Source organism: Globicephala melas, chromosome 11 (genome assembly GCF_963455315.2).
Source record: "Globicephala melas chromosome 11, mGloMel1.2, whole genome shotgun sequence".
NCBI lineage: Eukaryota > Metazoa > Chordata > Mammalia > Artiodactyla > Delphinidae > Globicephala > Globicephala melas.
Genome location: NC_083324.2, coordinates 46923574 through 46949931, shown reverse-complemented (window position 1 = coordinate 46949931; position 26358 = coordinate 46923574). Strand labels below are relative to the sequence as shown.

The window sequence follows — 26358 nt, the reverse complement described above, 5'->3', positions numbered from 1 at the left end:
ATGGCATGCAGGAAGGGCCGACAACACTGATGAGATGCAGGGACCTGCTCAAAAGTGCAGTTTCTGGGAGCCACCTGGGCCAGTAATCAGAGGAGTATTCCTGAGAAAGTCAGCCGAAAACTGCTGTCCTTGGCAGCCCCCGGCAACAAGAGCGAGCCTCCATAACTGGTAGGCCTTCTTGGCTGTCAGAGGCAACGTGTATCACATCTGGGTATTCTTTTGGTCCCTTATGTCATGGTTACTCACAAGACAGACATCCTTGGATGGGATCCCCAACAGCAGCAGAGGCTGTGCAAGATGCATTGGCATGGACGCCGTCATTGGGACCAATGGTGCTTGCCAGCCCTCTGGAGCTCCACATCTTGGCGATTTACTTGTGAGGATTGGAGCCTATGGCAACAAGAGACTGCTACTTGGGTACATAGGCCCCTTGGGTTTTGGACTGGTGAATACTGAAGATAGCTGCCAGACACACCCCCTTCAAATGGCAACTCCTAGCTGGCCTTTGGCCCTAATGGAAACAGAGCTCCTGACCACCAAAGCCCTGTATGTGACCTTAAGACCTGAGCTGTCCATCCTCAAGTGAGTACTCACTTATGCTACTAATAAAATAGGACAGGCTCAGCAAAGTGCTATCATTAAATGGAAATATTACATCCAAGATCAAGCCTGAGTGGGATTCCAGGGGGTCAGCCAACTCCATGAAGTAGCTGTCTTTCCAGAAAAGGCTGAACAGGCTGTAGGCTCTCGCCACTCCCTTAGTGAAGTGCAGCCCATGGTTCAAAGATGTTCCAGCTGATGGTATAGTTTGTGTTTGCACTTTTTTTTAATGAGTTGGTCAGTCAGATGCAGCCAGAAGAGGAGACAGAGGAGAGGCACAGGAGAAAAAAAGACCCAAACTTTATTATACTCACTGATCCTAGAGACAGGAGGCATGGCACTCCACGCTGGACCACATGGGTAAGCCACCAGGGTGGTGAAGAGTCAGGGGTCAGGAATGAGGGGAAGGTTTAGGTCATGGTCTTTACAGGCATTTTCAAGGGAAAGGCAAGGCAGTGTTTGATGGGTTTGGGGCTGAAGGGGTGGTTCCTAGTTGCCTAGCACCTGGCCCTGGGATGATAAAGGCAGAGGAATATTGTCTCCTGGGGTGTATGGGCCAGTAGAGGTGGTGAGGCTCTGGACTGGTTAGTTTGCATAGCAAAGACATGCCTCTGGCTGGGACATTTGCTATCTCTAAGAATTGGCTAGCCCTAGGAAGGGCAGTCTCCCCAGCCAGAATGTTTTTTTGGGGGAGATGTCAAACATCATAGCATACAGAAAATTAAAAAAATATTTAAGTACAATAAGTCCTCTGAAGTTTTGGCATCATGTTAACGAAAGTTTGGGGTGATGATAATGGAGATGTTTAGAGAGTAGGGCAAAGTTGCCCTAAACAGCATAGAAAAGATTTTATTATGAGAGTAAAATAGAGGAACATTCTGTTCTAGAATGTAGAATTATAAGGAATCTCTGCAGGCCAGCCCATAAATAAGTTTCCCATTTTTTATGGCATTAGCCAAGAAAAATAGATTTGAAATTTTGGGAGTCTAAGAGCCTCAAGGTTAAGAAAAACAACCAATCACAAACAAGTCACTGGGTTTTCCCAAATAAATGCAACCACTTCAGCTATAGCCAATCAAGCAATTTCCTTGCTTTTCTTCCTTGTCCTCTCTATAAAAACCTTGCATCTAGCTCCTGTTGGTGGAGTGGTCCTAACTACTTCCAGGCTGGTGCTGATTTGAATTGATGTTTGCTCAAATAAACTCTTAAAAATTTTAATGTCTCAATTAATCTTTTAACAGTACCAACTGTTGGTGATGTTAAAGGGACATAGAAATTGTCATGACTCCTAGTGGAAGTCCCTCTCTATCAATTCTTACCTTTGCCTTCCTCTGATCCTAGAACTGGAATAATGCCTTTTGCTGATACAGATGGTTAATGGTCCCTGAGGAATAATGGTCATGAGTCCCCCAGGGGGAGGAGAAACCTCCGGTTCCGGTTGATATGAATGTGCTTCTTCATTAGTGGTCAGATTCTATCTTTGGCTTTGACTCAATGTTTTACCAAGGCTTTTGACCCAGAATCATACTCCTGCCCCTTCCTTGAATAGAAACCAATTATCTCAGTTTCAGAAGGAAGCTGCAAAGAGAAAAAAAACACGGACTTCTTAGAACCACCTAGGCCCAAGATGGTGGAAGATTTGACTTCCAGTAGATCTTAAGCCTCATTATACACTCATTGTAATACATTAGGATGCTAAAAGACACACCCGCCAGCACCGTGACAGTTGACAATTGCCATGACAACAACCGGAAAAACCCATTCAAGGACTGAAAAGGCGTGTTGCATCAGTTCCGCATCCAAACCACACCGCTGTTCTTAGATAAGTCGTAAATATTCCTCCCACTCTTTCCAATTCCCTACCTTTAACCTCCACCCTCCTATGTATTTGGCGTTTCTGCCCGAACTGGGTTGAGAAGTTGATTTGTGAACTAGGTTTCGGGTTCTCCATTCTTTGGCCATTGAATAAAGCTTGTGCTGTTCCGGTCTCAGCATCGGTTTCATAATTGGCTGTGTGAATCTAATCGGGAAAAGAACCTCCCTGGCTGAGACAAAAGGTCGCGGGTCCAATCAACCAATTTGGTAATACTTTGAATCCCCCTGTACCTCTTTCAGCGGCGCTGAGTACAGCTGCTAATGCCTCTGGATGGTCATCTGCCTGATCCTTCCTGTATGCAAATTACCTACAACATACCTAATAACTGCACTTTATGGAGTTGCCTGCATCATTTCTTTGGTCTCAAACTTCCTTCTCAGTTCAGAGGTTATTGTGGAGCTTAACAGTAGAACAGCCATCTTAGGCTGGGGAGGTCATTTCAAGATAAAAGAATTGCACCCTCCCCCAGTGGAAAATTACCAGCAGTCGCAAGAAGTTGGCGGTCCTGGAAGAGTGAGTAACGACACACCCAGCCCTAACCACCACATGGGTGGAACATTAATACGAGGGTGACCAGAAGGGACCATAAAAAACGTCCAGTTTCTCTCCCCCAGGGGCAGACCTCCTCTTGGTCTCACCCGCTGCTCCCTTGCAGTGTACTCAGTAAATCTCGCTTTCTACCCTTGCTTCTTTTTTTTTTTTTTTTTTTTAACCCTTGCTTCTGACTCGGTAAATTCTTTTACAGCTGGAGTTGCTGGCCCCATCACTTCACCCTGCGGTGGTTATCATTACATACCCCTGCCATCCAACACTTGGAATACAGCAATAAACAAAAACAGATTCCATAGTCTTTCTCCCCCGTGTCTATGGCCTGACACAAAGATAGACAGATCCCTTACCCATTACCAATAGAGTTTCAACTCCCCATGAGAGCCTTCCTGATGCTGTCTCTACCCCTGCATCCAGAGGCATACCATAATCTTTTTGGAGGAAGATAGGGGAGGACTTAGGGGGGTAAGGGATGGAAGTATGTGTGTGAATTCCTGGTAAGGGAAAAGGGGCTGAATTCCATTTTAAATCCTTTTTAGTACTACTTAAAGTATCAGTATTTCTTTGATACAAGTTAGAAAGTAGTTAAAAAATTCACTTACAAACATCACTTTGTAAAAGAGAACACATTGTTTGATTTCCTGTTTTTTCCCCACAAAGAGGGGCTCAGGGTTTGTGACCAGAAAGAGTGAAAATCCCACCAGGACAATTTTCTTTCTGTCACTTGGCTACAGCTGATTCTCAGTTGTACATTCTGATCTTTCTTCGGCCATAGTCCAGACCCCCATCCTCACTCACCATACCCAAACTTATCTCTTCACATTTCAAAATAGGAGGTAAAGGAAATTCCCTGGCAGTCCAGTGGTTAGGACTCCAAGCTTCCACTGTTGCGAGCCTGGGTTCCATCCCTGGTCAGGGAATTAAGAACCCCACAAGTCTCGTGGTGCAGCCAAAAATAAAATAAACAAAATAGAAGGTAAAAATTAAGGGGTAACCTTTCCCCCTTCTTTTTCAAAGTCAGAAAGCTGATGCATTTTAAATTTGAAAACACGCAAATGAACAAAACCCTTCAGCCTGTGGCTTTTGCACACTTCAGGGAATCAGGGTAAAAGGAAGGATCCTACACTCCCGGGTTGTCAACTTTGGCTACATGTTGGGATCACCTGGGGAGTTAAAGAAGTAGGAACGCTTGGGCCCCACCCACAAAGCTTTGTGCTTAGCTGATTGTAAGGTTGGATCTTAACAAACGGCACCGCGAAACAGAGGAAAGCGTCAAGTGAGCTTTATTAGGGAGCGCTCCCGGGCGAGGTTCACTGGTCCGAGAGAAAGGGGCCAGAGAAGTCGCACCTGGGCGAGGGTTGGGCAAGATTTTATAGGGGAAGAAGGGAAAGGGGTGTGGTGAATCTGGGAGGGCGCAGGGTGTTCCTTATTTGGTGGTCTTTTCGGGTATCCTGGGGGACCGTTAGTCCCGCCCCTTGAAAGGCGGGAAGGCTGGGCCGGGTGCAAAGTCCCCAGGTCAGTTCCTGGAACTGGGTGGTCCGGAATGTGTCCAGGTCAGTTTCTGGAACTGGGGGGTCCGGAGAATTTCGGTCTGATGCAACCTGTGAATCTGATTGTGTTCCCCTGCCTCGGGCCAGTTGGCCTTACATCCCGACATCTTTGGTGTAATGCGGCGGCGTTCTGATCTCTGGCTACTTCATGCTGAATGGGGGCGTCGAAAGGGGAGTCGGGCGACCAGAGGTCCAAGGCTTAGGGGAGACCAGTGGGGGGTTCTGTAGGAAGCAAGGTGTAAGGACCGAGGCGCATTTGGTTTGTGGCCACCCGAGAGACTTCCTCCATGCGCCTGCGAAGGAACCTAAGAAAACAGGGAGCAAGCATGCTACGAAGAGGGTGCGTTCCGGGTTTGAAAGAGGGGTGTCAAAGAGTCCCTCTCTCGGCAGGCTGAGGGCCTCTACGACTTGGGGGTAGGAGTGGGAAGGGGAGGTCCCGGTATCGGAGATAGGCAAGAGGGAGGCCGGGTTTAGGCGGTGGGGAGAGGTCGAGGGAGATAGCAGGGTTTTCAATGAACAGTAGGTGGAACTCCTGGATGCGGGAGGGGCCCAGGAGGGAGAGAGACTTGTGGCCTAGGAGGTCGACCAGCCGGTGGGAGGAAAACACGGTTAGTGGGTGGGCCAGAGTCAGTTTGAGTGTTTGTTTGGTCAGTTCGGCTGCCGCTGCTAGGGCCCGAAGGCATGGTTGCCATCCCCGAATAGCTGGGTCTAGCTGTTTGGAGAGGTAAGCCACGGGGCGGTAGGAAGGCCCTACAGGCTGGGCAAGGAGTCCAGTGGCTATTCCGGCCCGTTCATCCACAAAAAGGTGAAAAGGTCGGTTTGGGTTGGGCAGAGAAAGGGAGAAGATATCAGAGCGTTACAGAGGGTGAGAAAGGCCTGTCGAACGGCGGAAGGAGAGGTGAGGGGTCCTTGAGGGGTTTCTTTAGCGGCTAGATATAAGGGTTTAGCGAGGAGAGCAAAGTTAGGGATCCAGACTACTGGGTGGAGAGGAATTATGGCCTCATTGATTAGTCCGAGGTCCTGGACCAGGCGATAATCCCCAGAGGCCTTGCGGACAGGCAGGATGGGAGTGTTGCAGGGAGAGTCCGTGGGGATGAGGAGTCCCTGGTTTAGGAGTCTGGTGATAATAGGTTGTAGGCCCCTAAGGTGAGTCTCAGAGATGGGAAATTGGGGCCTTGATGGAAATTTGGAGGGGTCCTTTAGGCGGATGAGGACGGGGGAATGGTGTGTTGCTATTATGGGCTTAGAAGTATCCCAGACTTGGGGATTGATTGGGTTCGGTGTGATTGGAAGAGGGGGATAGGAGGGGGAGGGTTCTAGAGACAGGCCGAGAAGAGGAAGCAGGAGTTGGGAGGAGGGGACCTTAGGGTCAAGTCTAACCAGCTGGAGGGAGGCCCCTAAGTGGAAAAAGACATCTTGGCCTAGCAAGGGAACTGGGCAGGATGGTACGACTAAGAAAGAATGAGTAAAAGGGAGTCCTTCGATATGACATGGGAGTGGACCGGTCTGGAGTGGGAAGGACGGTTTGCCATCAATACCCATGACCGAGATCTGGGAAGGAGAAACTGGCCCAGAATAAGTAGGCAGGACCGAATAGGTAGCCCCCGTGTCCACCAGAAATGAGATGGACTTACCCGCTACCTGTAGCGTTACCCTGGGCTCGGCGAGGGTGATGGGGGGTCTTCGAGTCCGGGCGCCGTCAGTCGTCAGCCAATCCCAGCAGTTCGAGTGGTAATGCCGTTGGGTCGGCCTGCCCCCCGCGTGGAGACGCTGAGGGAGGTCCAGTCGTAGGGCAGTCACTCTTCCAGTGGCCCGTTAGCCCGCAGCTGGGACAGGGCTTAGAAGGAGGTCGGGGATTGGGACATTGGCGAGCCCAGTGGCCTTCTTTTCCGCATCTGAAGCAGGCCCCCGGCGGGGTTGCCTTTTGCGGACCCCGTGGATGCTGTGGTCCATGGGAGATGGCCGGCCTTAGGGCGGCTACAAGAGCTTGGGTTTGGAAGGCCACCTTCTGGTGCATCCGAGCCTGTCGGCTGGATTCTGTCAAATCCTCACGACCATTATAGACTTTAAAGGCCATTTTTACCAGATCTCGAATAAGGGTTTGAGGGCCGTCTTCTGCCCGTTTTAATTTCTTTCGGATGTCCGGGGCTGACTAGGTGATAAAATGGGTGGCTAGGACCGCTGCCCCTGCCGGGGTGTCGGGATCCAGCCGGGTGTAGAGAGTTAAGGCCTCTGTAAGGCGATTGAGAAAGATAGCTGGATTTTCGTTAGGTTCTTGGGTTATCTCTTTTAGTTTTTCAAAATTGACCACCTTATGAGCGGCAGCCTGCATGCCAGCCAGGAGGCATTGGATCATGAGGTCGCGTTTACGACGGCCGTCTTGGCCATCCTGATAAGTCCAGCCTGGATCGGTGCCAGGTACGGCAGTGGCTCCGACAGGCATGGAGTTGTTGGTAAGGTGAACCTGATCTGCATGGTTTCGGGCAGCAGTCTGAATTCTTTCCCTCTCGTCAGGGGTCAGAGTAGAAGATAGGATCACAAAGATATCGTGCCAGGTTAGATCGTAGGCTTGAGAGAGAGAGCGAAATTTTTTGATGTAGTGGGAGGAGTCGGCAGAGAAGGAGCCTAATCGTTTTTCAATTTGAGAGAGATCCTGGAGAGAGAAAGGGACATGGACTCTGACCAGTCCTTCCGCTCCTGCTACCTCCCTCAGAGGGCAGAGGAGATTTGAATCTTGGGAGTCGTGAGAGCGTGTATGTGCACTAATTGGCGAAGCAAGGGGCGTGGGAGGAGAAACCGTTGAGGGAGGCGGGGGAGCGGTTGGAGGGGCCGGAGCGGGTTCGGGAGGAGGAGGGACCGCTTCAGGGTAGGGTGGAGGTTGGAGAGGAGTTCTGAAGGGGGGAGTGGTAAGAGATTCGGGAGAATCGGTTAATGGGGAGGAATCCAAGGGGATTGAGGTTTTGGATGGAGGAGATGTTTGTTTGGCAAGGAGGATTTGAGAGGTAGAACAATTGACGCAAAGGGAGGGGCGGGAGGGCAAATACCAAAAAACCTGGACATAGGGGACCTCAGACCATTTGCCCGTCCTGCGGCAGTAATTATCTAGATCACGGAGGATGTTAAAATCGAAAGTCCCTTCAGGAAAATAGCGAGGGCTGTAAAATTGGCAAGGAGACACCCCAGGGGCGTCTTAGGATCTGGTTTCGATTGTGAGGTTCCCATGACCCCCAGTCTGTCCCTGGGTGAGAGAGGCGTCCCTGGTCTCAGTCTCCAATTCACGGCAGGTCGGAGGGCGGTCAGGCGATTGGGACGTCTCCACAATCACCTGAGGCCCGACGGGTCGGAGAGCGGTCAGGCAATTGGGACGTGTCCACAGTTGCCCGAGGCCCGGAGAGAGGAGGATTAAGGACAGGGAGTTCGGTGGGCAGGGACTCTGGGAGTCGGAGGGAACAAGGGAGGGGGACTTACCCCGTTTTCTGCCGGATCGGGTGGATGAGTAGAGGTTCCCTGGTTGTCTCCTGGGGGAGGGGAGGAGCGGCCCGCGCGGTAACCCGCGGGGCTTGGTACCCCTCCCAGGTTTCGGCACCAAATGTAAGGTCGGATCTGAACAAACGGCACCTTGAAACAGAGGAAAGCTTCAAGTGAGCTTTATTAGGGAGCGCTCCCGGGCGAGGTTCACTGGTCCGAGAGAAAGGGGCCAGAGAAGTCGCACCTGGGCGAGGGTTGGGCAAGATTTTATAGGGGAAGAAGGGAAAGGGGTGTGGTGAATCTGGGAGGGCGCAGGGTGTTCCTTATTTGGTGGTCTTTTCGGGTATCCTGGGGGACCGTTAGTCCCGCCCCTTGAAAGGCGGGAAGGCTGGGCCGGGTGCAAACTCCCCAGGTCAGTTTCTGGAACTGGGTGGTCCGGAGAATTTCGGTCTGATGCAACCTGTGAATCTGATTGTGTTCCCCTGCCTCGGGCCAGTTGGCCTTACACTGATGTGCAATATAAACGCTTTAAGAGCTCCCCAGAGGATTATACTGTGCAGCAGAATTAAGAGCCAGTGATTTACATTCACAGTTCTTTGCTACTCAAAGCCTGGTACAGGAACACAACACGCTCACACCTGTGAGTTTGTCAGACATAGTCTTTGCCCCCTCCCTCGCCTCCCAAATTAGAATCTGCAGTTTAACCAGCTAAGCCTGTTTAACCTCAAGTGATTTGCATTCCTATGCACATTAAAGTTGGAGAAGCTCTGCCCAGGGCTCCTTGCCAAGCAAACTGGCCCAAAGTGGAAGGAGGTAAAGCACTCAGGAAACAGAGCTCCAAGAATAGGCCCCCAACCGGAGGACGGAAGAGATCTCCTTGTTACAGGCTCTGTGTTGTGGCTCTCAGGGAAATCAGGTAGTGGCCGAGGTGGGCTGAGCCTCAGGGCGCTGGGCAGGACTTCAAAACAGAGCTGCTCTCTGAGCAGAGCAAACAGAGCAAAGAGACTGCTTCTGCAGCGGTGCAAACGCTGGAGGGGCCGATCTGCTGGATCTGTTTGACCACACCAGTCTGGGTGCTGTCCATGTTAGCTGCTGTCCTGTGACATAAGCACACCCCAAACACAGAACCTGCTCGAGCTCCTCTGTGATGGGAACATTGTGTTCTCAAACAGACAAAACAAACAACTCTTTACTTTGAGTGGTTATGAATTTTCATTTCCTACCCCACCACCCCCTTCAGCCCCACCCCTACCGAGACAAGTTATCTGGAACATTATTTGTCGAACAATAATTAGTACCAAGGCTGCAAAGAACTGTTGACTTATAGAAAGACACAAAGTTAGTGTTTGAGTTAGTTAGTTTGAGTTTTATCTGGGGTCTTGCTGAGGACTAAAGCCTAGGAGAGAGCCACTCAGGTCTGATGAACTGCTCTGAAGAGGTAGGGGAGAAGCCAGGTTATATATGGCTAGGAAATAAGTGTAGTCAAGCATACATCTTGGTACAGAATTTCAAACGCGTGCATCAAAAGAAAAAGATACTGCAAATCATAAAAAACAGACATCTCAAGTTAATAGTTTTAGTGCTTTTCTATATATGGGAAGTTTCAGAAATCCAGGGCCATTAAAATTTTCCCTGAGATATACATCTAACTATCTGTGGGCCTGCCTGTTCACGTGTATCCAAAGCACAAGGTGCCTCATCCTGTTTTTTTCTTTAAATTCCTTTTGGAGTGCAACTGTCAGGTCAGCAACTGCAGTGGGTTATGACTTAACCCTTGCAGAATCGGGTGGTGAGCAGCACTCTTTGGCTTAGCGATCCTAATTTTTCTGTGTCCATAGAACAAAGAGCTTTATTTGGGGTCTTGGGAATTGCAAATTGGGAGACACAGATTTGGGTAAAACCGAAAGAGTGTTCTGAAGAAGAGAAAGAATCAGAGACTTATAAAGGCAAAAGCCACAAGATTGTTAAAGTTGTCTTGCAAGGATTATGATCGGCTCTAATGCAAAAAGGAAATATTTGCCCTTAAGGGATAGGCTGTCATGATTTATTTAGGGTAAGGGTCTGTTAAGTATCTTAAGTTTCTGGAACATTGTGTAGATGTTCTGGATGCCTGCCTTTATAAGTCAATAAGTGGTCAAAAGTTCAGATTCCATCCTGGCTGAGATGTGTATAAGTCCCACTTCCTCAATTACCTCCTGGCTCCATCTGAGTGAGCTCTCTTAGCAATACTGACTCCATTTTTATTTTCCTTTCACATAGTTCAAAAGGAAATTCATGGACACATTAGGCATAGACGAGCAGTCCCCATTTTCCTTTTTGGGTATTTTGGATATTTTCCAGTGGCACCTTCCCCCGCCCCCCTATATTAACTCTTGGTTCTTCTCAACCCTGCCTTAAGACTTGGAAAGATGACCTTCTTGGACTGCCCTCCAGCTTCCAGTTGGGTTGGACCAGGGGCAGGCTCTGGCAGAAGGCCAGAGGGAGAGTCAGCTTCAGGTACTTATTCCCCCAGCTCACTTTGTATTGGACCATGGGTTGAGTATGTCCCTAAACTGAAGGCCACAGCTTCTGTCAGGTAGCCTCCTCCTACAGGTGGTCATAGCTTCCTATTAAAAAATGAAATTCAACTGAGCAAATTTTAAAGATCTTGTTGGCCATATTCAGCAATTCATGAATCAGGTAACATCCAACCTAGCAGATAGAAAGGAGCTCTGAGGAGCTTTGCAAAATGAAAGACTTTTATAGGCAGAAGGGAGCAGGAACAACGAAGTTATACAAGGCAAAAAAGTGGGTTGGTTATAAGGTTACTTTCCTTTACAAGGGAATGGCAGGGGTCTATCAGGCAGATTACCTAACTAGTGTTGATCAGGAAATTCCTGATGGACTGGGGCTGGTTTAAAATTCCACTTCTGGAGGAGGCAAAACTAAAAAAAAATTTATTTATGTATTTTGTCTGCAGCAGGTGTTAGTTGCAGTATGTGGGTTCTTCATTGCAGCATGTGGGCTCTTCGTTGCGGCATGCATGTGGGATTTAGTTTCCCGATCAGGGATCGAACCTGGGCCCCCTGCGTTGGGAGCATGGAGTCTTACCCACTGCAGCACCAGGAAATTCCCCCAAAACTTTTAGTTAAGTTTTATTTTGGTGGCTTGACCCTTAGCATGAGCTACTCCATTTTGGGCCTGTTGCTTTGTTTTTACTATTTCAAATATTGTTAGCCTTGGGGTTTTGTACCACCTCATGGCCCATTTCCTTAACAGTTACAATTTTACATGTCACCCCTTGAACTCTCCTCAGTTATTCAGTTTTCATGTGCCGTTGGTTTCTCTTCCATCGCATCAATAGCTCTCTGGTGCCAGGATCCATTCTCTCTTTCCATCCTTGGTGGCTGGGGCATTGACAAAGAACCTGGTGTGATTCAGACGACTGGAACAGAGCCTCAGCGCACAGATGAGCATCCCTCCTACTGAAACATCAGTTGGCAACATGCTGAGGCCTGGCACTAAGATGCACGTACCAGAGGGCAACCAGGACAGCTACCTGGCCCCTTGACACAGCAGCTTGCACGTGTCCTCCAATGGCAGCAGGTGGTCTTTACGGCATTGGCTCCACACCCTCCAGGTTCTCTGATGCTGTCAATAGAAGACATTTGCTCCTACAGGGACTGAGCAGTCTCCTGATGTGACTTCAGCCCTTCTTCAAGCAGCCTCTCTACCCACAAACTTACCCCTCCAGAATTCTACATACTGGCAGATAGCACCATTGTTCACCCACTAGGTGAACCCTGTTAGAACTCACCTATAGGAGTTTTAAAGATGAGACAACAGGCCCAAAATGGAGTAGCTCATGCTAAGCCCCATGTGACCAAAATCAAACTTAATTTAAAGTTTTGGCCCTCCCAGAAATGGAATTTTAAACCAGTCCCATTCCCTCAGGAATTTCCTGATCAGCACTAGATAGGTAATCTGCCTGATAGAGCCCTGCCATTCCCTTGTAAAGGAGAGTAACCTTGCAATGACCAATATCCTTTTTGTCTAGTATAACTTCCTTTTTCCTGCTCCCTTTTGCCTATGAAATCTCTTGCATTGCGTAGCTCTTTGGAGCTCATGCCTATCTCCTAAATTGTGTGCTGTCTGATTCATGAGTTGCTGAATTAAGGCCAATAAGATCTTTATTTATTTTTTTAATTTTTAAAATATTTTTTTGGCTGTGTTGGGTATTCGTTGCTACGCTCGAGCTTTGTCTAGTTGCGGCGAGTGGGAGCTACTCTTCGTTGCGGTGCACGGGTGTCTCATCGTGGTGGCTTCTCTTGTTGCAGAGCACGGGCTCTAGGTGCGCGGGCTTTGGTAGTTGTGGTGCACATGCTCAGTAGTTGTGGCTCGCAGGCTCTAGAGGACAGGCTCAGTAATTGTGGTGCATGGGCTCAGTTGCTCCACAGCATGTGGGATCTTCCCAGACCAGGGATCGAACCTGTGTCCCCTGCACTGGCAGGCAAATTCTTAACCACTGCGCCACCAGGGAAGTCCCAAGGCCAATAAAATTAATTTACTTCATTGAATTTTGTTCTTTAACAGTTTTGGTGATGACAGTGGGATCCAAGGGAGTCTACTAACATCCTCAAGGACAATGGGAAACACAGGCATTGGCACCTGCTGAACCATTTTGTTCTCTTTCTCGCTGCTTCTGAAGGCCATGGGTAAGTTTCTCTTGGATCTGAGCTCTGCTCCCTTTGCATCTGAGCTTGCTGCTCTCATTGGTTTTCCAGACCAGGGTTAACAGGGCAGTCTGGACTGACAGGAGGCTTTAACAGAGCACAAGTCCCTAGCTCCTGGTCAGTCCACAATACCATTTCTTTGGTTACTGCTGACATCCACAGGTCTAGTTCCTGCTCAGTTATTATTGGTTTCTGCTGATACACACATAAGGTAAAAGAATGATCGATCTATTGTTAAAGGGAATCTTGGAAGGCAAAGTTGCAAAAGATACATTCAGGTTGAGCACCTAAAAGCTGTTTGAGCTCACCATCTAATCTAAGACCCCCATTCTAGGATAAATTGGTTAGGGAATGGGTTAGATCAGTACTAGGTCACCTGCCAACCTCAAGAAAATTTTTGTGCAATGAGATGCCCTGTAAAACATAAAACATCACAGAATCTCCAACCCAGTGGCACATTCCTGTTAGGGATGAATTTGGTTCCAAGAGACCAAAGGCTTCACTGAAGAAATAGGGTCCTCAAGTTCCAAAGAACTGAGTGTTCTATCTTCTGGCACACGTGCTTATTTTACGTCTAAGAACTATGGTCCTGGAAGCTATAGATACATACAAAAATGTCAAAGTCTTACTAAAGACAACCTAGATTTACAATGACCATTATGGGGAACATTTCAGTTAGACAAGGCCATTCATTCAAAAAGTACAATTGTAATCGAGTGTTCCCAAATCAAACCAACAGAATGGGATACCTGTTATTTTAACTGATATGCAGAAGCCTCCAAAAGGCTTCAAGATTCCAAAATAGCTTCATTGAAAGATTCATTGCAAAAGACTAATGAAGGGGCTTCCCTGGCGGTCCAGTGGTTAAGACTCTAAGCTGCCAATGCAGAGGACATGGGTTTGATCCCTGGTCGGGGAACTAAGATCCCACATACCGCAGGGCCAAAAATTTTTTTTAATAAAAGCACTAATGAAAAGTTAAAGACACAAGAGTTACCCCAAACCAAAGGCTGTAAGACTGACGTGACTCTTACCACTCCCATCTATCTTCCTTTACCTGAGTACTCCCAGTCTACGAATCCTCTATCTGAATCGCCTTTCCACTCTGAAGAGACTATTAGTTACCTTTTATTTTATTTTTATTTTGTGCTTATAGTAAACTTTATTTTCATTGATTTCATTTAACATAATTTCAAAGTAAGTCTGTGCTTTAAGATAAGCAAAAGAACAGATACCCTAAATCTCATTAAGAGATCTTTTTCAGACTGTTCCTCTGAGCAGGACACGGGGGTTTCAGGGGCCCCAGTGGTGATACCTAACATTTTATCCCTGGAGATATTACCTGTAGATACAGAAAGAACAGATAACACCAACACACAAGAATCAAACTGTATGAGGGTAATACAGGAAGAAGCTCTTATGTTATACTTTATCCACCTCTTTAGGGTTGTAATGATAATGACTGACTTTTTTCTCTGCAAAGTTCAGTGTTGTTTTTTGTTGTTTGTTTTTGTTCAGTGTTGTTTTAAATAAAATGTCAGAATATGTGAAAATGCTGTACTCATTTATCTTAATACACTAAAAATAGTGGAAGTTTAAAAATTCTTCATGAGTCCAATCTGGGCCATGACTACCACTGATGGGGTTTACCCAGCACACTAATTCCAAGTTTGGCGACCATCAGCAAACTGGCTCCCGCAATTAAGCCTGCAGGCATAAATTTTCCAGTGTGGTAGAATCTCATTCCCATAATGCCAGCCAAGGTTCCAGATGTAACGAAGAAAACCTAAATGTTCCTTGGGTCCTGAGACCCCTGATAAGCACCCGGGCCCGCTAAACCACCGAAGAGGAGCCCGGCAGCCAGAGACGGGACACTGCCTGCTTTTGCATAACCAGTGATCCCACTTATCCCACCCGAAGCAACCAGTGCTGCGTAGCCAAAACCAATACAATATAAAGGCACTAGTGGGCTGGAGTCCTTCTGCATTGTTCTCTTTCACTCTGTCCAGACAGATTACACCAGGCCTGCACCTCCTTCCCGAAGGTCTGCACTGGCCGACAAGGGCGCACATGCCTTGGGGTGGAGAGTCGCCAAAGTTAACTTTTAACATCTTTTTAAAATTAATTAATTAATTTTTTGGCTGCGCTGGGTCTTCGTTGCTGCACACGGGCTTTCTCTTGTTGCGCTGAGCGGGGGCTACTCTTTGTTGCGGTGCGCGGGCTTCTTATTGCGGTGGCTTCTCTTGTCGCGGAAGACAGGCTTTAGTGCGCGGGCTTCAGTAGTTGTGGCATTCAGACTCAGTAGTTGTGGCTCTCGGGGGTCTAGAGCTCAGGCTCAGTAGTTACAGCGCACGGGCTTAGTTACTCCGCGGCATGTGGGATCTTCCCGGACCAGGGCTCGAACCCATGTCCCCTGCATTGGCAGGTGGATTCTTAACCCCTGCGCCACCAGGGAAGCCTTTAACTTTTAATGATCTCCTTTGGGTATCTTTCAGTCCTTTGTCACAGACTAAGGGCCACAGTTAAAGAATTTTTCCTAAACACAGGGAGCATCCCCAAAAGTATTTTGAAGAATTGAGTCCTAATCTGGGCTGTCAGATCTTCACCAGCTTGTGCACATGTAGGAAAGCCCCAGAATGGATGCAGGAGGCAGAATGGTGTAACTCTGAGAATGATACTCAAGATCCTGGATCTCCAACATGGTCCCCTTGTGGACCAGAAAAAGCTCGCAAAATAGCAGTGGATCTTTTAAAAGCTCTTCTCAAGGTTTTCCCTGCCTGAAGTGGTTGCTCTATTATTCACACCTGCAAACAAAAGAAAGATGAATTTAGGGCAGACTTTAAAGCCCATCTGGAAGCTCTCTTCCTATGGCATTCTGATTTCCATACAATAGATGATGCTGCCCAACCTGCTCTAACTGCCTTATTGGTAAATGTATTTTCTCCCCTGAGGTAAGTGGATTGATTAAAAGGCAGAAAATAGATGGGAAGTCACAGGTCTGACCAAATTTTGAGTTGTTTGTATATTTTGGAAATTAAGCCCTATTGGTCGCATCGTTTGCAAATACTTTCTCACAGTCCTTAGGTTGTGTTTTCCTTTTGCTTATGGTTTCCTTTGCTGTGCAAAAGCCTATAAGTTTAATTAGGTCCCATTTGTTAGCTGAGCACTTTGAAAGGATAACTCTCTCTCTCTTTTTTTTTTTTGGCCGCGCAGCTTGCGGGATCTTAGTTATCTGACCAGAGGTCGAACCCAGGCCCCTGGCAATGGAAACATGGAGTCCTAACCACTGGAAAGGATATCTTTTTATGTGCCCTACAATCTGTCCTTGGTATAGAGAGGAAGAATTCCAGCCCAAAATCCCTAATTTAATCAGTTACCCTAATATCTGCGGGCTACCTCTAATACTGACATTGGGAGATTAAAAAGTGCAGAACCTATAAATATTCAGATAGATGTAACTAAACCTCTTCCCAAATTATCTCAATATCCATTAAAATCCGAGGCCACACAAGGCCTCACGTTAGACCAAATCACCCGGGGGCTAACCGTTCCCTGTACCAGACCCGGTGTGTTGCTGTTAGCATAACTGATGCCATCTTGGGCCCTTACAATTTCTACTGTTTTTCACTGACCCTACTCAGGACTGTACTGTGCAGTGAATCACTTCTGTACTGTACCGTGCAGTGAATCACTTCTCTGTCATCAAGGGCTTTTTAGTTAATAAGTATCGTTTAATAATCATTAGGTCCAGGAAGCCTCTATGCTCTGTTAGTCCCCAAACAATGATGAAAACCTTCCCTGACGTATTCCCAGCACCCATGAGACTAGTTACCCGTTCATAAGTCTTAACTTACGAATGCACCTACTGCCATATCCTAGGTTAACTATAAAGAATTGTTCCAATGGTCCTTCATTTCTATTCCCTTCTGCCTATAAAACCTCTTGCTTTGTATACTCTTCAGAGCCCCTCTCTGCCTGCTAAATTGGATGCAGTCTGACTCAGGAATGTCATGGTCCCAACGCGGGTTGGGAAAGAATTTCCAGATACAAGGCAGAATGTAAAGAAGATAGAATTTATTAAAGGGAAGGGTCGCTGCCAGAAGAGCAGGCCGGCTTCCTGATAATCAGGGAGAGCCGACCCGGAGCAAGTGTTACTGGTCTGTTTTTATATCCAGGGAACAAAGGAAGTTACGAGTCACCTGCTGATTGGGCAGGGTATGCATACTAACAGTGTGGCAGAGCAGGAGAAGAACGGGGCAAATACCTTTCCTTATATGGGTTGGGAAAGGGACAGGGCATGACACTTGGGAGGAATCAGGGATATTGTAATGGTTGCTACATGACAGTGATAAGAGCCCGGTAACTTCCTGTCCCTCGATGTTGGCCCTTTGAGTTTATCTTGTCCGTTATCCTTGGAGCACCACAATGAATTGCTAATTAAAACCAAAAGGGCTTTAAAATTTACTCAGTTGAATTTTGTTAACGGGAGAAAACAGCTGAAAGCTGTGGTCAGGAAAAATTTTGTGTGCCTGTGGACTGGGAATGAGCAAGTATCCCTGGTTGTGGTGGTGATGGGGGAAGGGACTGTCCTGAACGGAGCCTTCCTTAGGATTTGGTTCCCCTCCTTGAACGGGGCCCCAGAGGGTAATGAGTGGTCCCCTTTACAGCTCCTCCTGGCCAGCCTGGTAATCTAGATCTTGCTGGTCTCTGATTTGACCCCTGGCTTTGATCCCGTTCTTCCCTGGGGGGAGGCAGCCCTGGAGGGATGCCCTGCACACAAATGGGGAGGGGTGTAGGAAAACAGGATAAGACGGATGGAGCTCTGGGGTACCAAGAGAAGACAGGCGCCCAGTGGGTTAGGTGGGGTGTGTGGGGACCACCTCCTGCGTTGGGCTCAGAGGTCGTCCAGCAGGGCACTTGGTCCTGGGAGAAGCCGAGACGTCGGCCCTCCCAGCTTCCTAGAGAGGCCGAGAGGCCCGGGGCGGTGACGCGCTTGCGCGATACGGGCCAGAGGCGAGCCGGGCGCGGGGCTACTGGCGCGGCCTGGGCCGTGTGGTCAGGGCACCTAGGAGCTCGCGGCCGCGGGAGTCGGTGAGTGGGGCGGCGGGGCGGCGGGGCGGCGGGGCGGCGTTGGGGGGAGCGGGACGGCGGGGCTTGTCTTGGGGGCGCGGGGTTCCCGGCGGGCGGCCGGTGAGGCTCGGCCTGGAGGCTGCGCCCGGGCTGGGGTCTGGCCTGGGAGCCCAACCGCCGCGGTGAGGGCGTATCTGCCTGCGCTTCGCTGCCCGGGGCGGGAATCTGGAGTAATGGTTTCTGTGTTTTATCACTTCTCCCAATTATGCAAACAAAGCGTATTCATAACATGTAATTAGATGACGCGGGTGAGCGTTAGAAAAGTGAAAGTACCCGCAATCCGTTGTTTTCGTTCGGAGGCTTCCTGACCTTTTAAAATTTGTGCACGATTATGCAAACTCTTATACATGTACAAATATATATTTTTAAGAAGTGGGATTATTTTACTGGTTTTTAAAGATATATAATCCATATATTTTATTTTTAATTAAAAAAATTGAGGTGTAATCCACATAGAACAACATAGTGGTTTTAGGTGTACAACATGATTCCGTATTTGTATACTGTTGCTTTTAAAAAGCTTTTTTTAGTAGTATTGTGATAAAATGCACATAACATTTACCACACGATACATAAAAATTGATCATTTAAGCCATTTAAAAGTGTATAATTCAGTGCCATTATGTACATTAATATTATTGCTTTTTGAAAATTATATCGTCTTCAACTTGTGGAATGCATTTGTTCATATATTGGTTAAATTTGGGGCCAGCAGTGTGACACCACTGAGACATATTTTTGCAAGTATAATTTAAAAAAAAATTTTGTTTTCCATAGTACACATTACATGAAGCTGTAAATGCTCAACAAGTGATGTGTATTAGGTTGATTGTTTTCAGAATGAAAATACTATATAAAATACAGTTTTTAAACACAAGGTAAAGCTGTAACCTAAAACCACTCTACTGTCTTCTCACTTACATTGGCCTAAGAAATCAGAGAATGTTCACCTTCTTAAAAGTGTGGCGCAGTGGTTGAGAGTCCGCCTGCCGATGCAGGGGACACGGGTTCGTGCGCCGGTCCGGGAAGATCCCACATGCCGCGGAGCGGCTGGGCCCGTGAGCCATGGCCGCCGAGCCTGCACATCCGGAGACTGTGCTCCGCAACGGGAGAGGCCACAACAGTGAGAGGTGCTCGTACCACACGCACACACACACACAAACCCTTTTTATTTTGAATAATTGCAGACACACAGAGGGTGTCATAACTTTACAGAGTTCCCTTATATCTTTACCTGGTTTACCTAAAGGTAATGTCTTGCATAACTACAGTACAGTCATCAAACTTAAGAAATTTGCAGGGGTCCAATACTATTAATTAAACTGCTGATTTATCCAGAGTTCATCACTGTCTCGCTAATGTTCTTTTTCTGTTCCAGGATCCAGTATACAATCCCTCATTCCATTTAGTTGTCACGTCTTCTAGTCTCCTTCAGTCTGTGACAGTTCCTCAGTTTTACTTGTTTTTCATGATTTTGAAGTATTTTGTATTTGTAATTTTAGAGTGACCCTCTCGATTTGGTTTTGTCAGATGTTCTGCTTAGATTGAGGATGATATCGATATGTCTTCTTACTGGTATACTACTCTCTTTGTTTTTGGTTGTGTGGGGTCTTAGTTGCGGCTCGTGGGCTCCTTAGTTGTGGCAGGCGGGCTCCTTAGTTGCAACTCGCCAGCTCCTTAGTTGTGGCATGTGAACTCTTAGTTGTGGCATGCATGTGGGATCTAGTTCCCTGACCAGGGATCGAACCCCAACCCCCTGCATTGGGAGTGCGGAGTCTTATCCACTGCCCCACTAGGGCAGTCACTAAATTATTCTAACTTTGGCCATTGGGAACTCTTTCAAGTTGGCTCCTGTTTCCCCTTACATGCTCCTTTCCTTTTTTGTGTCTTTCTCTGATTTTCAGGCACCACAAGCTGTTCATCTTGTATTTTCACCTCCCCCAGCCCTGGAATCAACCATTTCTGCAAGGATTCCTGGTTTCGTTTATTGTAGAATGGTATTGAGAAACCAAATTTTGGGCACTAGGTTGAGTTCATTTCTTAATTGGCAAATTGGTATAAATATTATTTTAACATTTTAAATGTGTACTAGAAGCAATCTTTCTTTAGTGGCAATTGTCTTAGAAATTTGTTTGTTTATTATTAGTGTATAAAATAAACCTTATGTACTCTCTCACTGGCAGGAAAAAGATGAAAACAAGAGATTACTTAATGGGGATTTTAAAAGGAAATCAAAATTACATTGCATATTGCTTTGCAATGTTGTGTTGCTTTCTGCTGTGTAACAGGGTGAATCAGCTATATGTATACATGTGTGCCCATATCCCCTCCCTCTTGCGTGAGCAAATATTTATTGATTACCTATTGTGTGTCAGGTAATGGGGACCTATTGTAATAAATATGGCAGTTCAGAATCCTGATCTTATGAAGTTTACACTGTAATTGGGGAAAAAGGGAACAATAGGCACATCATTGAAATTTCTGAATATATTACCTAAAAGGTATGTAACCTAAAAGGTATGTAAGAAAGAAAACAAATTCATAGAACACCAATGACTTAGATATAATTTAAAAATAATCCTTCTTTGACACATCTGTTGACATAGCATTTCTTAAAGATGTGTCATACTGAAAAATGGGGAGTACTATAGTGCCATTCTATTGGCAGATACTCTTGGAGATTCCCAATTAATATATTACCAGGCTCTGAAACGTTCTGAAAGTAAGATATGTTTCATTTTCTTTAAGCTTTCCAAAGCTTGTATTTTTTTTTACAAATGCAGCTCTGTAGTTTTTACCAGATCATATAAAAATGTATTTGAAATACTATCATAAAGAACAGGATAAAGAAGCAAATATAAATCATCTGAAGTCACACCATCCTGAGATAACCACATAAACATTTTGCTGCTGCCGTTCCTTTCTTTCATCTCTCCACATCTGTATAACGACACAGTCAAATGTGTATTTAGAGATTGTTCTAAAATACTGTCCTTATTGTATATGTACTTTTCTCTTTTTTCCTTTTCTCTCACCTCTCCATCCTCCATCCTGAAAATCACTATTAAGGATCTGGCTGTTACTTTGTTCCATATTCATATTATCATGTACAAGTTTTTGTGTAAGAAGATGTTAAATGGGATTGGTCCTGTACTCGGAGTGGGCTGAAACCCTAAACAGAAATGGTGAATGATAAGTGTCAAAACATTCTAACCATTTTTAGAGAGAGGCCCCAGACACATTTTCACGTGACTTATTAAAAGGTGAACAAAATCGGGCCTGTGAATCTTAGTCACCCCCCAACTTGAGCCTATGTGTGAATACTTATTCATATGAAGAGTGTTGGTTGGCCTGACAGTGAGCCAGCATTTTCTCTTCCTCATATAGCAGGGGATGCTATCTTCCCAGGTGCCAATCCAAGTGCAAGAGTAGGGAGTGAGGAAGGCAGTAATAAAGTCCTTTGAGAAGATTAAAGGAGGCTTGCATAAGAAGATTCTGCCATGTTATTTTCTGACTGGATGCTTGTTGACCTAAGGAAACTAACTCATCAGCCCAGCCAGCACCACATCCACTTCTATTTACAAAAGAATTCTGAGAATATGATATAGTCCTACAAGAGTTTGGGGAATACGCCATAAAATCAGAGGCTGCTAGAATTCCCCTGACATCAGCATAAGAAGAGAAGATTGTGATGGGGGTAAAGTACATTTCCACAGATGTGGGGCAAGAGGGTAAGTTTTCCATAAGTCAAATGATACCATAGATGTAAGTAGGCTGAAGCTGCCTTAAAAGAATCCCCTTTCAGGGTACCTGGCAGAAGGAAACGACCCCAAATATAAATCCTTTGAAAAGGAGGTAAGAGAAAAATTTAAAAGGATAAACCAAAAGTGCATCACGCGGGCTTCCCTGGTGGCTCAGTGGTTGAGCGTCTGCCTGCCGATGCAGGGGACGCGGGTTCGTGCCCCGGTCCGGGAAGATCCCACATGCCACGGAGTGGCTGGGCCCGTGAGCCATGGCCGCTGAGCCTGCGCGTCTGGAGCCTGTGCTCTGCAGCGGGAGAGGCCACAACAGTGAGAGGCCCGCGTACCGCAAAACCAAAACAAAACAAAAGTGCATCACTCAAATTAGGAAAAGGTGGACTATAAAAGGCCACTTCATCAAGGTGCCTGGGGTAGGGGTGCCAACAAAGAATCTACAAATGCATTCTCAAGAGGAGCTAGCAGCAGTTGGATGTCTGCCATAACAGACAGCATATAAGAGCCAAGAAAGAACTCCAGACAGCATCAGATTTTGCCTGGTTGCCTCTCATTTCTTTTCCCTGCTCTGACACTGGAAGAATCAGCAAGAAAGTGAGGAAGGCAAGCAGAACAAGATAGAAAAACAGTGAAAGAATAGATGATACTGCATCACTACTCACCCCATCCCTTCTCATCTTCCTCACTGCCGCTTTGCAGAAGCAAGAATCCAGCCTGAGCTAGGGGTAAGGGAGAAGATTTGAATTGGTTGAGAGATTGAAGTTTTGGTATTAAGTTAGACTGGGTTTTTTAATTATCTTTTTAAAGAAATATTTATTTATTTATTTGGCTGCCTCAGGTCTTAGTTGCAGCACACAGGATCTTTGTTGCCGCACCTTTTTAGTTGCAGAATGCAGGATCTTTAGTTGCGGCATGCAGGATCTAGTTCCCTGACCAGGGATCGAACTTGGGCCCCTTGCGTTGGGAGTGCAGAGTCTTAGCTACTGGCCTGTCAGGGAAGTCCCGGTTTTTTATTATCTTAAAAAATGGGTGGAACTGCCAAGAGATCTGAGATCAAGATTAATTCAGGGACAAGGAATATCCCAGAAAGTCTGTTTGGTCATCAGTGGAGAAAAGTAGGTTATTTCCTTTTTGCATTCCCTTGAGACTATCACATTTAATAAATAATATATAGATATAGATAGATACATATAGATATCTTGTATATATATATCGTGTGTGTATCACTATTAAATATATAAAATGCAAAAAAAATTACATTGCATATAAGATGATAGAGCAAAATGACAGAAAGAAGAAAATGTCCCTGAAATATGCCCATATGCTTGCTTGGGAAATTTTCCCATTTTTTTTTTTTTTTTTTTTTACATTTATTTATTTACTTTTGGCTGCGTTGAGTATTCGTTGCTTCGCGCAGGCTTTCTCTAGTTGCGGTGAGCGGGGGCTACTCTTCGTTGCAGTGGGCGGGCCTCTCATCTCACTGGCGTCTCTTGTTGTGGAGCACGGGCTCTAGGCGCGTGGGCTCAGTAGTTGTGGCTCGCAGGCTCTAGAGCACAGGCTCAGTAGTTGTGGTGCACAGGCCTAGTTGCTCCGCGGCATGTGGGATCTTCCCGGACCAGGGCTCGAACCTGTGTCTCCTGCATTGGCAGGCGGATTCGTAACTACTGTGCCACCAGGGAAGTCCTCCCCTGTTCTTTTGAAAGCCATTTTCATTTGGGAATGAAACTGGGTGGAGGGATGAAGCTCTGGGGGAGAAGAGGCCTGCTCCATCTCAGGTTGCTCCCCAGGCCTGGGGGCTCCCATTTGTGGTATAATCTTAACAAGTTGATGAATGAAGCTTTTCTTCTGTCCTCAGAAGCTAGTTGGGACCTGGAAGGAACCCTGAGGCATTAGGATACCTAAATTTAATTGGGCAGTTTCAGCTCATTGGCCCCATCTCTTTACTATGCTGTGGGGCTTTCATTCAGACTTCGAAAGGCCCAGGAGGTCATTAACTATTTTTTTTCTTTTAAAGGAATGGTTTTCTTTTTTTTAAAAATTTTTTTTGGCTGTGTCGGGTCTTAGTTGCGACATGTGGGATCTTTGTCTCAGCATGTAGGAATTGTGGTGCACGGTCTTCTCTCTGGTTGTGGCGCTCGGGCTCCATGGCGCGTGGGCTCTCTAGTTGTGGCGTGTGGGCTTAGTTGCCCCGCGGCATGTGAGATCTTAGTTCCTTGACCAGGGATTGAACCATCGTCCCCTGCATTGGAAGGCGGTTTCTTTAACCACCGGGGAAGTCCCAGGAAGTCACTAACTTTTATCCATGTTTGTGGTTGCAGGGGCTGGGCTCAGAGGGCTGGAATCTTTTGCCATATTCACAGACAGTTGCCCTCATTTTTCTGTTGGTCCATCTTCTCATCACCTCTTTACAAATACTTCACTGACCTCTTCGGACATTTCTGCAGCAGCTGCTTCAGAACAGGTCGGCTTGGAGGCTTATGTTTGGTGCTGATTTCCCTGTGGGTCTCAATTTCCTGAGATAGGTCAGTGCCATTTACATTTCCCGCTGGGTGCGTTTCTTCAAAATATTTCTCTCTGGTCTCCAGTTCATTGTGTTGCGTCTCACTCCCAGATTTCTCTGCACCTGAGTGTCTTTCTCTTCCCCAGTCTTTCTGCAGGTTTGGCTGGGAAAGTCTCTCGCCTCTTTCTCTGACTCTCAGCTCCCTCCTGAGCAGCTCCCGTTGGTGCTGCTGCGGCTCAGCAAGGCTGGAGCCTGCCCCTGCCGCTCCGGAGGCACCTTTCCTCTTCAGCCTCCCCTTGTTGTGTCTTCAAGTCTCTTTTTATAGGCCTTCAGTTATGTACCTTATCACTTCTCAGTTTTTCTTTGCTTTTGTTTTCTCTGTGTACTTATTTTCCTTACCCCATCCCCTTCTTTCGCAGCAAAGCTTCATTTCTCTGCCAGAACTTCAGCAGCTTCGTCAGCGCGTATGATCCCAAAGTAGTTCTTCAATTGATTCTCCATCCCCTTGTAGCAGCACTGCAATTTCTTTTATCTGGATGATGGTGGGGATATTGAATAATAGCCTCCGAACTGAGAAGAAACTTTGAGACCAAAACGTGAAGCAGGCAACTCCATGAAGTATAATTATGATGTTTATTGTGGGTACTTATATAGGGGCAGTACGGGCGGACAACCACCAGAGGCATTTGTAGCTGAACTCTATGCTGCCAGAAGGGGCGTGGGGGAATTCATTTATTTATTTTATTTATTTTTTAAAAAATGTTTTCTTATTTATTTATTTTATTTATTTATTTTTGGCTGCACTGGGTCTTTGTTGCTGTGCGCAGGCTTACTCTAGTTGCGGAGAGCCAGGGCTACTCTTCGTTGTGGTGTGCGGGCTTCTCATTGCGGTGGCTTCTCTTGTTGCAGAGCACGGGCTCTAGAGCACAGGCTCAGTAGTTGTGGCACACAGGCTTAGTTGCTTTGCAGCATGTGGGATCTTCCTGGCCCATGGCTCAAACCCGTGTCCCCTGTATTGGCAGGTGGATTCTTAACCATTGCACCACCAGGGAAGCCCTGGCATGGGGGAATTTAAAGGGACCAAAGCTAAAGATAGAATCTGACTACTAAGCGAGAAGCACATTCGTGCCAGTGGGAACTGGGGGTTTCTCCTCCCTTCTGAGGTCTCATGAACATTATTCCTCATGGACCATTAACCATCTAGACTAGCAAAATGCATTATTCCAGTTTTCATATCAGATAAAGGCAAGAGTAAGAGTTGATAGGGAACTTATCTGGCTTTGGATGCATTCCTTGTGAGTAGGCTAAAGCTCAGAAAGGGGACTGTGGGCCTAAGATGGAGCTGACAAAGTGAAGTCAGTGTGGTCCAGCCACATAGATGGCATGCTTTCTTCATCCCATCTCAGTTTACAGTCATCTATTTGGAGATTCCTAGCAGTACTTGCTGAGTTCAGGAGATGTTTGTAGGTGATGATGGCTTCTGGTTGAAGTAACGGTTTCTTTAAATTTTCTTAACAGTGGTGGGAGGTGGAAGGTTCCACCCTTTCAGGGGAAGATGACCATCATCTGTGACTTGGTGCACTGAGTAATGGGGTCACTTTACAACAGGTGCCAAGGTCTGCAGTCTACCTCATACTTCAGTTGGAGGATGGAGGGAATGAAAAGTGCCCATTGAACTGAGAAGATAGCTTAAGACTGAAAAAGAAGGCAGGCAGCTCCATATAATCAGTGGATCAGTTTATTAGAGGGTAATTTACTCACATGGTGAGATCAGGTGGGTGAACTAGAAGCATTTGCAGCTGCACTCCGCACCACTGAGGGGCCTCTGGAACAGTTTTATTGTTAACCTAGGTATGGGGGGGGGTATGTGCTTGGAAATAGGAAGTGCATTTCTTTTTTCTTTTTTTTTCTGGGAAGTGCATTTCTAAGTCAAGTTTTATGAATGGGTAACTCGTCTGGTGGGCGATGGGAATGTGTCAGTGAAGATCTTCATAGCTGTTTGGAGACTGTTAGAGCATAGAGGCCACCTGGAACTAATGATCCTAAAACAATATCTATTAACTACAAAGCCCTTGATGACAGAAAAGTGATTTTACCTCATAGTACAGTCACAGGAAGGGTCACTGGAGGGACAGGAGGAATTGAATGGGCCCATGATGGTGGCAGTTATGCTAACAGCCATACATACTTCTTTGTAGACTCTTGGTTTGATTTTGTT

The 26358-nt window shown here is 46.6% G+C and overlaps 1 protein-coding gene and 1 pseudogene across 3 annotated transcripts in view; one reads left to right on the top strand and one right to left on the bottom strand.

The window, feature by feature from the left end:
* Window positions 1–26358, top strand: part of ZNF445 (zinc finger protein 445) — a 64218-nt gene that overhangs the window by 17215 nt on the left and 20645 nt on the right. Inside the window, exon 2 of one of the 3 annotated variants that reach the window (XM_030830220.2) lies at window positions 12616–12737. The gene's annotated coding sequence lies outside the window, so the exon portion shown is untranslated. Of the gene's footprint in view, window positions 1–12615; window positions 12738–17725; window positions 17847–26358 lie in introns of those variants that run through there. The other 2 variants (XM_030830219.2, XM_060307291.1) reach the window with 2 other exon arrangements.
* On the bottom strand, window positions 14386–14742 carry LOC115838924 (transmembrane protein 14C pseudogene; annotated as a pseudogene).